Source organism: Mixophyes fleayi, chromosome 10 (assembly GCF_038048845.1).
Source record: "Mixophyes fleayi isolate aMixFle1 chromosome 10, aMixFle1.hap1, whole genome shotgun sequence".
Taxonomy (NCBI): domain Eukaryota; kingdom Metazoa; phylum Chordata; class Amphibia; order Anura; family Limnodynastidae; genus Mixophyes; species Mixophyes fleayi.
Window position 1 is genome coordinate 44,234,616 of NC_134411.1, and position 10,000 is coordinate 44,244,615.

The 10,000-nt window shown below is 35.0% G+C and overlaps 7 non-coding genes across 7 annotated transcripts; all 7 read left to right on the forward strand.

Annotated features, from left to right (window-relative positions):
* The first annotated feature begins 191 nt into the window (after positions 1-191).
* On the forward strand, positions 192-273 carry TRNAS-AGA (transfer RNA serine (anticodon AGA)). The gene has a single exon. It is a non-coding gene; the product is annotated as a tRNA-Ser (tRNA).
* A 1,334-nt stretch (positions 274-1,607) lies between these two features.
* Positions 1,608-1,689, forward strand: TRNAS-AGA (transfer RNA serine (anticodon AGA)). Its single transcript has one exon. It is a non-coding gene; the product is annotated as a tRNA-Ser (tRNA).
* Positions 1,690-3,035: 1,346 nt separating this feature from the next.
* TRNAS-AGA (transfer RNA serine (anticodon AGA)) lies at positions 3,036-3,117 on the forward strand. Its single transcript has one exon. It is a non-coding gene; the product is annotated as a tRNA-Ser (tRNA).
* Positions 3,118-4,463: 1,346 nt separating this feature from the next.
* On the forward strand, positions 4,464-4,545 carry TRNAS-AGA (transfer RNA serine (anticodon AGA)). The gene has a single exon. It is a non-coding gene; the product is annotated as a tRNA-Ser (tRNA).
* Positions 4,546-5,890: 1,345 nt separating this feature from the next.
* TRNAS-AGA (transfer RNA serine (anticodon AGA)) lies at positions 5,891-5,972 on the forward strand. Its single transcript has one exon. It is a non-coding gene; the product is annotated as a tRNA-Ser (tRNA).
* A 1,345-nt stretch (positions 5,973-7,317) lies between these two features.
* TRNAS-AGA (transfer RNA serine (anticodon AGA)) lies at positions 7,318-7,399 on the forward strand. Its single transcript has one exon. It is a non-coding gene; the product is annotated as a tRNA-Ser (tRNA).
* Positions 7,400-8,744: 1,345 nt separating this feature from the next.
* On the forward strand, positions 8,745-8,826 carry TRNAS-AGA (transfer RNA serine (anticodon AGA)). The gene has a single exon. It is a non-coding gene; the product is annotated as a tRNA-Ser (tRNA).
* Positions 8,827-10,000: the final 1,174 nt, after the last annotated feature.

Below are 10,000 nucleotides of genomic sequence, written 5' to 3' on the forward strand. Positions count from 1 at the left end.
TTTGATCACTTAATTCAGAGATCCGACTTCTAATCTCGCTGGGACCTGATGATTTCTTTATCTGACCTACAAAGCACTTTAGTAACAATCTCTATTATTTCAAACATTGTCAAGTAAGAGTTTCCACTCATTATGAAATTATCTTAAAATGCAGAAAATGTCATTTCCAGCTCACACGATTTACAACACAAGTAGTTGTGGCCGAGTGGTTAAGGCGATGGACTAGAAATCCATTGGGGTTTCCCCGCGCAGGTTCAAATCCTGCCGACTACGGTTTAATTTGTCATATTCACTGAAAGATGCACATGGTTGGTTAATTGTTATTACACCTTGTATCAATCTTAAATTTAATCCTGGAAAGAGAAAAATGGACAGAAGTGTTCCAGCAGCGTATGAGGTTTATTTAAATTATTTAGCAAGTGGTAGTTGAATGTCAATGGCAGAGTGATCCATTCAAGGTTTCATGCGCTTTCAACAATTTTTTAGCTTATCGTCATTACAGAGAAAATCTGAGATCGGGTAATAATGCACAAGTATTTGGAAGAGAAGCTTGAATCTTTAATCATTGATATACTGTTTGTTAATCCAATATGTCTTTATATACTTACCTGCTAAACACTTTAAAGAAAATGACTCATGTTAAAATCATAGTCCAATGACAGCTCTCAGTGATTTTGCAGATCCTTCTAAATATGGAGCAATTAATGTTCAGCTAAGCACTTGGAGTTGTGACTGTGTTAAACACTTATTTGTAGCCAAGTTGTTAAGGTGTTCTGATGTTTAATTATCAATAACACCTAATGACTTCTTTTTCTCACTAACCAAGCACTTTCTTCATAATCTATCTTATTACAAATATAGTCAAATGACTGTTCTCAGCGACTTTTAAATCCCTACAAAATACAGAAATAAAATCTCCACCTAAACACTAGATTTCAAGAGGTTATTGTGGCCAGGAGGTTGATGAGAGGCAAGTTCAAATGTCAGTGACATCTCATGGTCTCTATTTTTAACCTACAAAGCACTTTTTTGTGTTCTCTTGTGCTGCAAACATAGTGAAATGACAGATTTCGGTTACTACGCTATCCCCCTAAAATACTGAAAAAATTCAATCTGTGAATCAGCACACTATTAAATTTATTCCTGTACATTTATTTTGGAAACTAGGCAAAGGTGCACCAAATTCACGGTTCTTTGGACAAACTTACAAAGCATGCACTTAATTCTGCATATAAATCAGATAAAAAATCTTGTTCTAAATTCTTTTTTTTTAACAGAAGTGTTTACCTGTTTAAACCAAAATAAATATGTTGCAGGGTGCCATCAGATAAATGCAATTCAAATTGACTCTTTTGTGGCCTAAAGTCTGAGAGAATTATTTCCAAAAACCTCTTGGAAAGGGGTAACTTGGTGTAATGGCAAGCACTTTTGATCACTTAATTCAGAGATCCGAGTTCTAATCTCGCTGGGACCTGATGATTTCTTTATCTGACCTACAAAGCACTTTAGTAACAATCTCTATTATTTCAAACATTGTCAAGTAAGAGTTTCCACTCATTATGAAATTATCTTAAAATGCAGAAAATGTCATTTCCAGCTCATCACAAGTAGTCATGGCCGAGTGGTTAAGGCGATGGACTAGAAATCCATTGGGGTTTCCCCACGCAGGTTCAAATCCTGCCGACTACGGTTTAATTTGTCATATTCACTGAAAGATGCGCATGGTTGGTTAATTGTTATTACACCTTGTATCAATCTTAAATTTAATCCTGGAAAGAGAAAAATGGACAGAAGTGTTCCAGCAGCGTATGAGGTTTATTTAAATTATTTAGCAAGTGGTAGTTGAATGTCAATGGCAGAGTGATCCATTCAAGGTTTCATGCACTGGCAACAATTTTTTAGCTTATCGTCATTACAGAGAAAATCTGAGATCGGGTAATAATGCACAAGTATTTGGAAGAGAAGCTTGAATCTTTAATCATTGATATACTGTTTGTTAATCCAATATTTCTTTATATACTTACCTGTTAAACACTTTAAAGAAAATGACTCATGTTAAAATCATAGTCCAATGACAGCTCTCAGTGATTTTGCAGATCCTTCTAAATATGGAGCAATTAATGTTCAGCTAAGCACTTGGAGTTGTGACTGTGTTAAACACTTATTTGTAGCCAAGTTGTTAAGGTGTTCTGATGTTTAATTATCAATAACACCTAATGACTTCTTTTTCTCACTAACCAAGCACTTTCTTCATAATCTATCTTATTACAAATATAGTCAAATGACTGTTCTCAGCGACTTTTAAATCCCTACAAAATACAGAAATAAAATCTCCACCTGAGCACTAGATTTCAAGAGGTTATTGTGGCCAGGAGGTTGATGAGAGGCAAGTTCAAATGTCAGTGACATCTCATGGTCTCTATTTTTAACCTACAAAGCACTTTTTTGTGTTCTCTTGTGCTGCAAACATAGTGAAATGACAGATTTCGGTTACTACGCTATCCCCCTAAAATACTGAAAAAATTCAATCTCTTGAATCAGCACACTATTAAATTTATTCCTGTACATTTATTTTGGAAACTAGGCAAAGGTGCACCAAATTCACGGTTCTTTGGACAAACTTACAAAGCATGCACTTAATTCTGCATATAAATCAGATAAAAAATCTTGTTCCAAATTCTTTTTTTTTAACAGAAGTGTTTACCTGTTTAAACCAAAATAAATATGTTGCAGGGTGCCATCAGATAAATGCAATTCAAATTGACTCTTTTGTGGCCTAAAGTCTGAGAGAATTATTTCCAAAAACCTCTTGGAAAGGGGTAACTTGGTGTAATGGCAAGCACTTTTGATCACTTAATTCAGAGATCCGAGTTCTAATCTCGCTGGGACCTGATGATTTCTTTATCTGACCTACAAAGCACTTTAGTAACAATCTCTATTATTTCAAACATTGTCAAGTAAGAGTTTCCACTCATTATGAAATTATCTTAAAATGCAGAAAATGTCATTTCCAGCTCACACGATTTTCATCACAAGTAGTCATGGCCGAGTGGTTAAGGCGATGGACTAGAAATCCATTGGGGTTTCCCCGCGCAGGTTCAAATCCTGCCGACTACGGTTTAATTTGTCATATTCACTGAAAGATGCGCATGGTTGGTTAATTGTTATTACACCTTGTATCAATCTTAAATTTAATCCTGGAAAGAGAAAAATGGACAGAAGTGTTCCAGCAGCGTATGAGGTTTATTTAAATTATTTAGCAAGTGGTAGTTGAATGTCAATGGCAGAGTGATCCATTCAAGGTTTCATGCACTGGCAACAATTTTTTAGCTTATCGTCATTACAGAGAAAATCTGAGATCGGGTAATAATGCACAAGTATTTGGAAGAGAAGCTTGAATCTTTAATCATTGATATACTGTTTGTTAATCCAATATTTCTTTATATACTTACCTGTTAAACACTTTAAAGAAAATGACTCATGTTAAAATCATAGTCCAATGACAGCTCTCAGTGATTTTGCAGATCCTTCTAAATATGGAGCAATTAATGTTCAGCTAAGCACTTGGAGTTGTGACTGTGTTAAACACTTATTTGTAGCCAAGTTGTTAAGGTGTTCTGATGTTTAATTATCAATAACACCTAATGACTTCTTTTTCTCACTAACCAAGCACTTTCTTCATAATCTATCTTATTACAAATATAGTCAAATGACTGTTCTCAGCGACTTTTAAATCCCTACAAAATACAGAAATAAAATCTCCACCTGAGCACTAGATTTCAAGAGGTTATTGTGGCCAGGAGGTTGATGAGAGGCAAGTTCAAATGTCAGTGACATCTCATGGTCTCTATTTTTAACCTACAAAGCACTTTTTTGTGTTCTCTTGTGCTGCAAACATAGTGAAATGACAGATTTCGGTTACTACGCTATCCCCCTAAAATACTGAAAAAATTCAATCTCTTGAATCAGCACACTATTAAATTTATTCCTGTACATTTATTTTGGAAACTAGGCAAAGGTGCACCAAATTCACGGTTCTTTGGACAAACTTACAAAGCATGCACTTAATTCTGCATATAAATCAGATAAAAAATCTTGTTCCAAATTCTTTTTTTTTAACAGAAGTGTTTACCTGTTTAAACCAAAATAAATATGTTGCAGGGTGCCATCAGATAAATGCAATTCAAATTGACTCTTTTGTGGCCTAAAGTCTGAGAGAATTATTTCCAAAAACCTCTTGGAAAGGGGTAACTTGGTGTAATGGCAAGCACTTTTGATCACTTAATTCAGAGATCCGAGTTCTAATCTCGCTGGGACCTGATGATTTCTTTATCTGACCTACAAAGCACTTTAGTAACAATCTCTATTATTTCAAACATTGTCAAGTAAGAGTTTCCACTCATTATGAAATTATCTTAAAATGCAGAAAATGTCATTTCCAGCTCACACGATTTTCATCACAAGTAGTCGTGGCCGAGTGGTTAAGGCGATGGACTAGAAATCCATTGGGGTTTCCCCGCGCAGGTTCAAATCCTGCCGACTACGGTTTAATTTGTCATATTCACTGAAAGATGCGCATGGTTGGTTAATTGTTATTACACCTTGTATCAATCTTAAATTTAATCCTGGAAAGAGAAAAATGGACAGAAGTGTTCCAGCAGCGTATGAGGTTTATTTAAATTATTTAGCAAGTGGTAGTTGAATGTCAATGGCAGAGTGATCCATTCAAGGTTTCATGCACTGGCAACAATTTTTTAGCTTATCGTCATTACAGAGAAAATCTGAGATCGGGTAATAATGCACAAGTATTTGGAAGAGAAGCTTGAATCTTTAATCATTGATATACTGTTTGTTAATCCAATATTTCTTTATATACTTACCTGCTAAACACTTTAAAGAAAATGACTCATGTTAAAATCATAGTCCAATGACAGCTCTCAGTGATTTTGCAGATCCTTCTAAATATGGAGCAATTAGTGTTCAGCTAAGCACTTGGAGTTGTGACTGTGTTAAACACTTATTTGTAGCCAAGTTGTTAAGGTGTTCTGATGTTTAATTATTAATAACACCTAATGACTTCTTTTTCTCACTAACCAAGCACTTTCTTCATAATCTATCTTATTACAAATATAGTCAAATGACTGTTCTCAGCGACTTTTAAATCCCTACAAAATACAGAAATAAAATCTCCACCTGAGCACTAGATTTCAAGAGGTTATTGTGGCCAGGAGGTTGATGAGAGGCAAGTTCAAATGTCAGTGACATCTCATGGTCTCTATTTTTAACCTACAAAGCACTTTTTTGTGTTCTCTTGTGCTGCAAACATAGTGAAATGACAGATTTCGGTTACTACGCTATCCCCCTAAAATACTGAAAAAATTCAATCTGTGAATCAGCACACTATTAAATTTATTCCTGTACATTTATTTTGGAAACTAGGCAAAGGTGCACCAAATTCACGGTTCTTTGGACAAACTTACAAAGCATGCACTTAATTCTGCATATAAATCAGATAAAAAATCTTGTTCCAAATTCTTTTTTTTTAACAGAAGTGTTTACCTGTTTAAACCAAAATAAATATGTTGCAGGGTGCCATCAGATAAATGCAATTCAAATTGACTCTTTTGTGGCCTAAAGTCTGAGAGAATTATTTCCAAAAACCTCTTGGAAAGGGGTAACTTGGTGTAATGGCAAGCACTTTTGATCACTTAATTCAGAGATCCGAGTTCTAATCTCGCTGGGACCTGATGATTTCTTTATCTGACCTACAAAGCACTTTAGTAACAATCTCTATTATTTCAAACATTGTCAAGTAAGAGTTTCCACTCATTATGAAATTATCTTAAAATGCAGAAAATGTCATTTCCAGCTCACACGATTTTCATCACAAGTAGTCGTGGCCGAGTGGTTAAGGCGATGGACTAGAAATCCATTGGGGTTTCCCCACGCAGGTTCAAATCCTGCCGACTACGGTTTAATTTGTCATATTCACTGAAAGATGCGCATGGTTGGTTAATTGTTATTACACCTTGTATCAATCTTAAATTTAATCCTGGAAAGAGAAAAATGGACAGAAGTGTTCCAGCAGCGTATGAGGTTTATTTAAATTATTTAGCAAGTGGTAGTTGAATGTCAATGGCAGAGTGATCCATTCAAGGTTTCATGCACTGGCAACAATTTTTTAGCTTATCGTCATTACAGAGAAAATCTGAGATCGGGTAATAATGCACAAGTATTTGGAAGAGAAGCTTGAATCTTTAATCATTGATATACTGTTTGTTAATCCAATATTTCTTTATATACTTACCTGCTAAACACTTTAAAGAAAATGACTCATGTTAAAATCATAGTCCAATGACAGCTCTCAGTGATTTTGCAGATCCTTCTAAATATGGAGCAATTAATGTTCAGCTAAGCACTTGGAGTTGTGACTGTGTTAAACACTTATTTGTAGCCAAGTTGTTAAGGTGTTCTGATGTTTAATTATCAATAACACCTAATGACTTCTTTTTCTCACTAACCAAGCACTTTCTTCATAATCTATCTTATTACAAATATAGTCAAATGACTGTTCTCAGCGACTTTTAAATCCCTACAAAATACAGAAATAAAATCTCCACCTGAGCACTAGATTTCAAGAGGTTATTGTGGCCAGGAGGTTGATGAGAGGCAAGTTCAAATGTCAGTGACATCTCATGGTCTCTATTTTTAACCTACAAAGCACTTTTTTGTGTTCTCTTGTGCTGCAAACATAGTGAAATGACAGATTTCGGTTACTACGCTATCCCCCTAAAATACTGAAAAAATTCAATCTGTGAATCAGCACACTATTAAATTTATTCCTGTACATTTATTTTGGAAACTAGGCAAAGGTGCACCAAATTCACGGTTCTTTGGACAAACTTACAAAGCATGCACTTAATTCTGCATATAAATCAGATAAAAAATCTTGTTCCAAATTCTTTTTTTTTAACAGAAGTGTTTACCTGTTTAAACCAAAATAAATATGTTGCAGGGTGCCATCAGATAAATGCAATTCAAATTGACTCTTTTGTGGCCTAAAGTCTGAGAGAATTATTTCCAAAAACCTCTTGGAAAGGGGTAACTTGGTGTAATGGCAAGCACTTTTGATCACTTAATTCAGAGATCCGAGTTCTAATCTCGCTGGGACCTGATGATTTCTTTATCTGACCTACAAAGCACTTTAGTAACAATCTCTATTATTTCAAACATTGTCAAGTAAGAGTTTCCACTCATTATGAAATTATCTTAAAATGCAGAAAATGTCATTTCCAGCTCACACGATTTTCATCATAAGTAGTCGTGGCCGAGTGGTTAAGGCGATGGACTAGAAATCCATTGGGGTTTCCCCGCGCAGGTTCAAATCCTGCCGACTACGGTTTAATTTGTCATATTCACTGAAAGATGCGCATGGTTGGTTAATTGTTATTACACCTTGTATCAATCTTAAATTTAATCCTGGAAAGAGAAAAATGGACAGAAGTGTTCCAGCAGCGTATGAGGTTTATTTAAATTATTTAGCAAGTGGTAGTTGAATGTCAATGGCAGAGTGATCCATTCAAGGTTTCATGCACTGGCAACAATTTTTTAGCTTATCGTCATTACAGAGAAAATCTGAGATCGGGTAATAATGCACAAGTATTTGGAAGAGAAGCTTGAATCTTTAATCATTGATATACTGTTTGTTAATCCAATATTTCTTTATATACTTACCTGCTAAACACTTTAAAGAAAATGACTCATGTTAAAATCATAGTCCAATGACAGCTCTCAGTGATTTTGCAGATCCTTCTAAATATGGAGCAATTAATGTTCAGCTAAGCACTTGGAGTTGTGACTGTGTTAAACACTTATTTGTAGCCAAGTTGTTAAGGTGTTCTGATGTTTAATTATCAAAAACACCTAATGACTTCTTTTTCTCACTAACCAAGCACTTTCTTCATAATCTATCTTATTACAAATATAGTCAAATGACTGTTCTCAGCGACTTTTAAATCCCTACAAAATACAGAAATAAAATCTCCACCTGAGCACTAGATTTCAAGAGGTTATTGTGGCCAGGAGGTTGATGAGAGGCAAGTTCAAATGTCAGTGACATCTCATGGTCTCTATTTTTAACCTACAAAGCACTTTTTTGTGTTCTCTTGTGCTGCAAACATAGTGAAATGACAGATTTCGGTTACTACGCTATCCCCCTAAAATACTGAAAAAATTCAATCTGTGAATCAGCACACTATTAAATTTATTCCTGTACATTTATTTTGGAAACTAGGCAAAGGTGCACCAAATTCACGGTTCTTTGGACAAACTTACAAAGCATGCACTTAATTCTGCATATAAATCAGATAAAAAATCTTGTTCCAAATTCTTTTTTTTTAACAGAAGTGTTTACCTGTTTAAACCAAAATAAATATGTTGCAGGGTGCCATCAGATAAATGCAATTCAAATTAACTCTTTTGTGGCCTTAAGTCTGAGAGAATTATTTCCAAAAACCTCTTGGAAAGGGGTAACTTGGTGTAATGGCAAGCACTTTTGATCACTTAATTCAGAGATCCGAGTTCTAATCTCGCTGGGACCTGATGATTTCTTTATCTGACCTACAAAGCACTTTAGTAACAATCTCTATTATTTCAAACATTGTCAAGTAAGAGTTTCCACTCATTATGAAATTATCTTAAAATGCAGAAAATGTCATTTCCAGCTCACACGATTTTCATCACAAGTAGTCGTGGCCGAGTGGTTAAGGCGATGGACTAGAAATCCATTGGGGTTTCCCCGCGCAGGTTGAAATCCTGCCGACTACGGTTTAATTTGTCATATTCACTGAAAGATGCGCATGGTTGGTTAATTGTTATTACACCTTGTATCAATCTTAAATTTAATCCTGGAAAGAGAAAAATGGACAGAAGTGTTCCAGCAGCGTATGAGGTTTATTTAAATTATTTAGCAAGTGGTAGTTGAATGTCAATGGCAGAGTGATCCATTCAAGGTTTCATGCACTGGCAACAATTTTTTAGCTTATCGTCATTACAGAGAAAATCTGAGATCGGGTAATAATGCACAAGTATTTGGAAGAGAAGCTTGAATGTTTAATCATTGATATACTGTTTGTTAATCCAATATTTCTTTATATACTTACCTGCTAAACACTTTAAAGAAAATGACTCATGTTAAAATCATAGTCCAATGACAGCTCTCAGTGATTTTGCAGATCCTTCTAAATATGGAGCAATTAATGTACAGCTAAGCACTTGGAGTTGTGACTGTGTTAAACACTTATTTGTAGCCAAGTTGTTAAGGTGTTCTGATGTTTAATTATCAATAACACCTAATGACTTCTTTTTCTCACTAACCAAGCACTTTCTTCATAATCTATCTTATTAGAAATATAGTCAAATGACTGTTCTCAGCGACTTTTAAATCCCTACAAAATACAGAAATAAAATCTCCACCTGAGCACTAGATTTCAAGAGGTTATTGTGGCCAGGAGGTTGATGAGAGGCAAGTTCAAATGTCAGTGACATCTCATGGTCTCTATTTTTAACCTACAAAGCACTTTTTTGTGTTCTCTTGTGCTGCAAACATAGTGAAATGACAGATTTCGGTTACTACGCTATCCCCCTAAAATACTGAAAAAATTCAATCTGTGAATCAGCACACTATTAAATTTATTCCTGTACATTTATTTTGGAAACTAGGCAAAGGTGCACCAAATTCACGGTTCTTTGGACAAACTTACAAAGCATGCACTTAATTCTGCATATAAATCAGATAAAAAATCTTGTTCCAAATTCTTTTTTTTTAACAGAAGTGTTTACCTGTTTAAACCAAAATAAATATGTTGCAGGGTGCCATCAGATAAATGCAATTCAAATTGACTCTTTTGTGGCCTAAAGTCTGAGAGAATTATTTCCAAAAACCTCTTGGAAAGGGGTAACTTGGTGTAATGGCAAGCACTTTTGATCACTTAATTCAGAG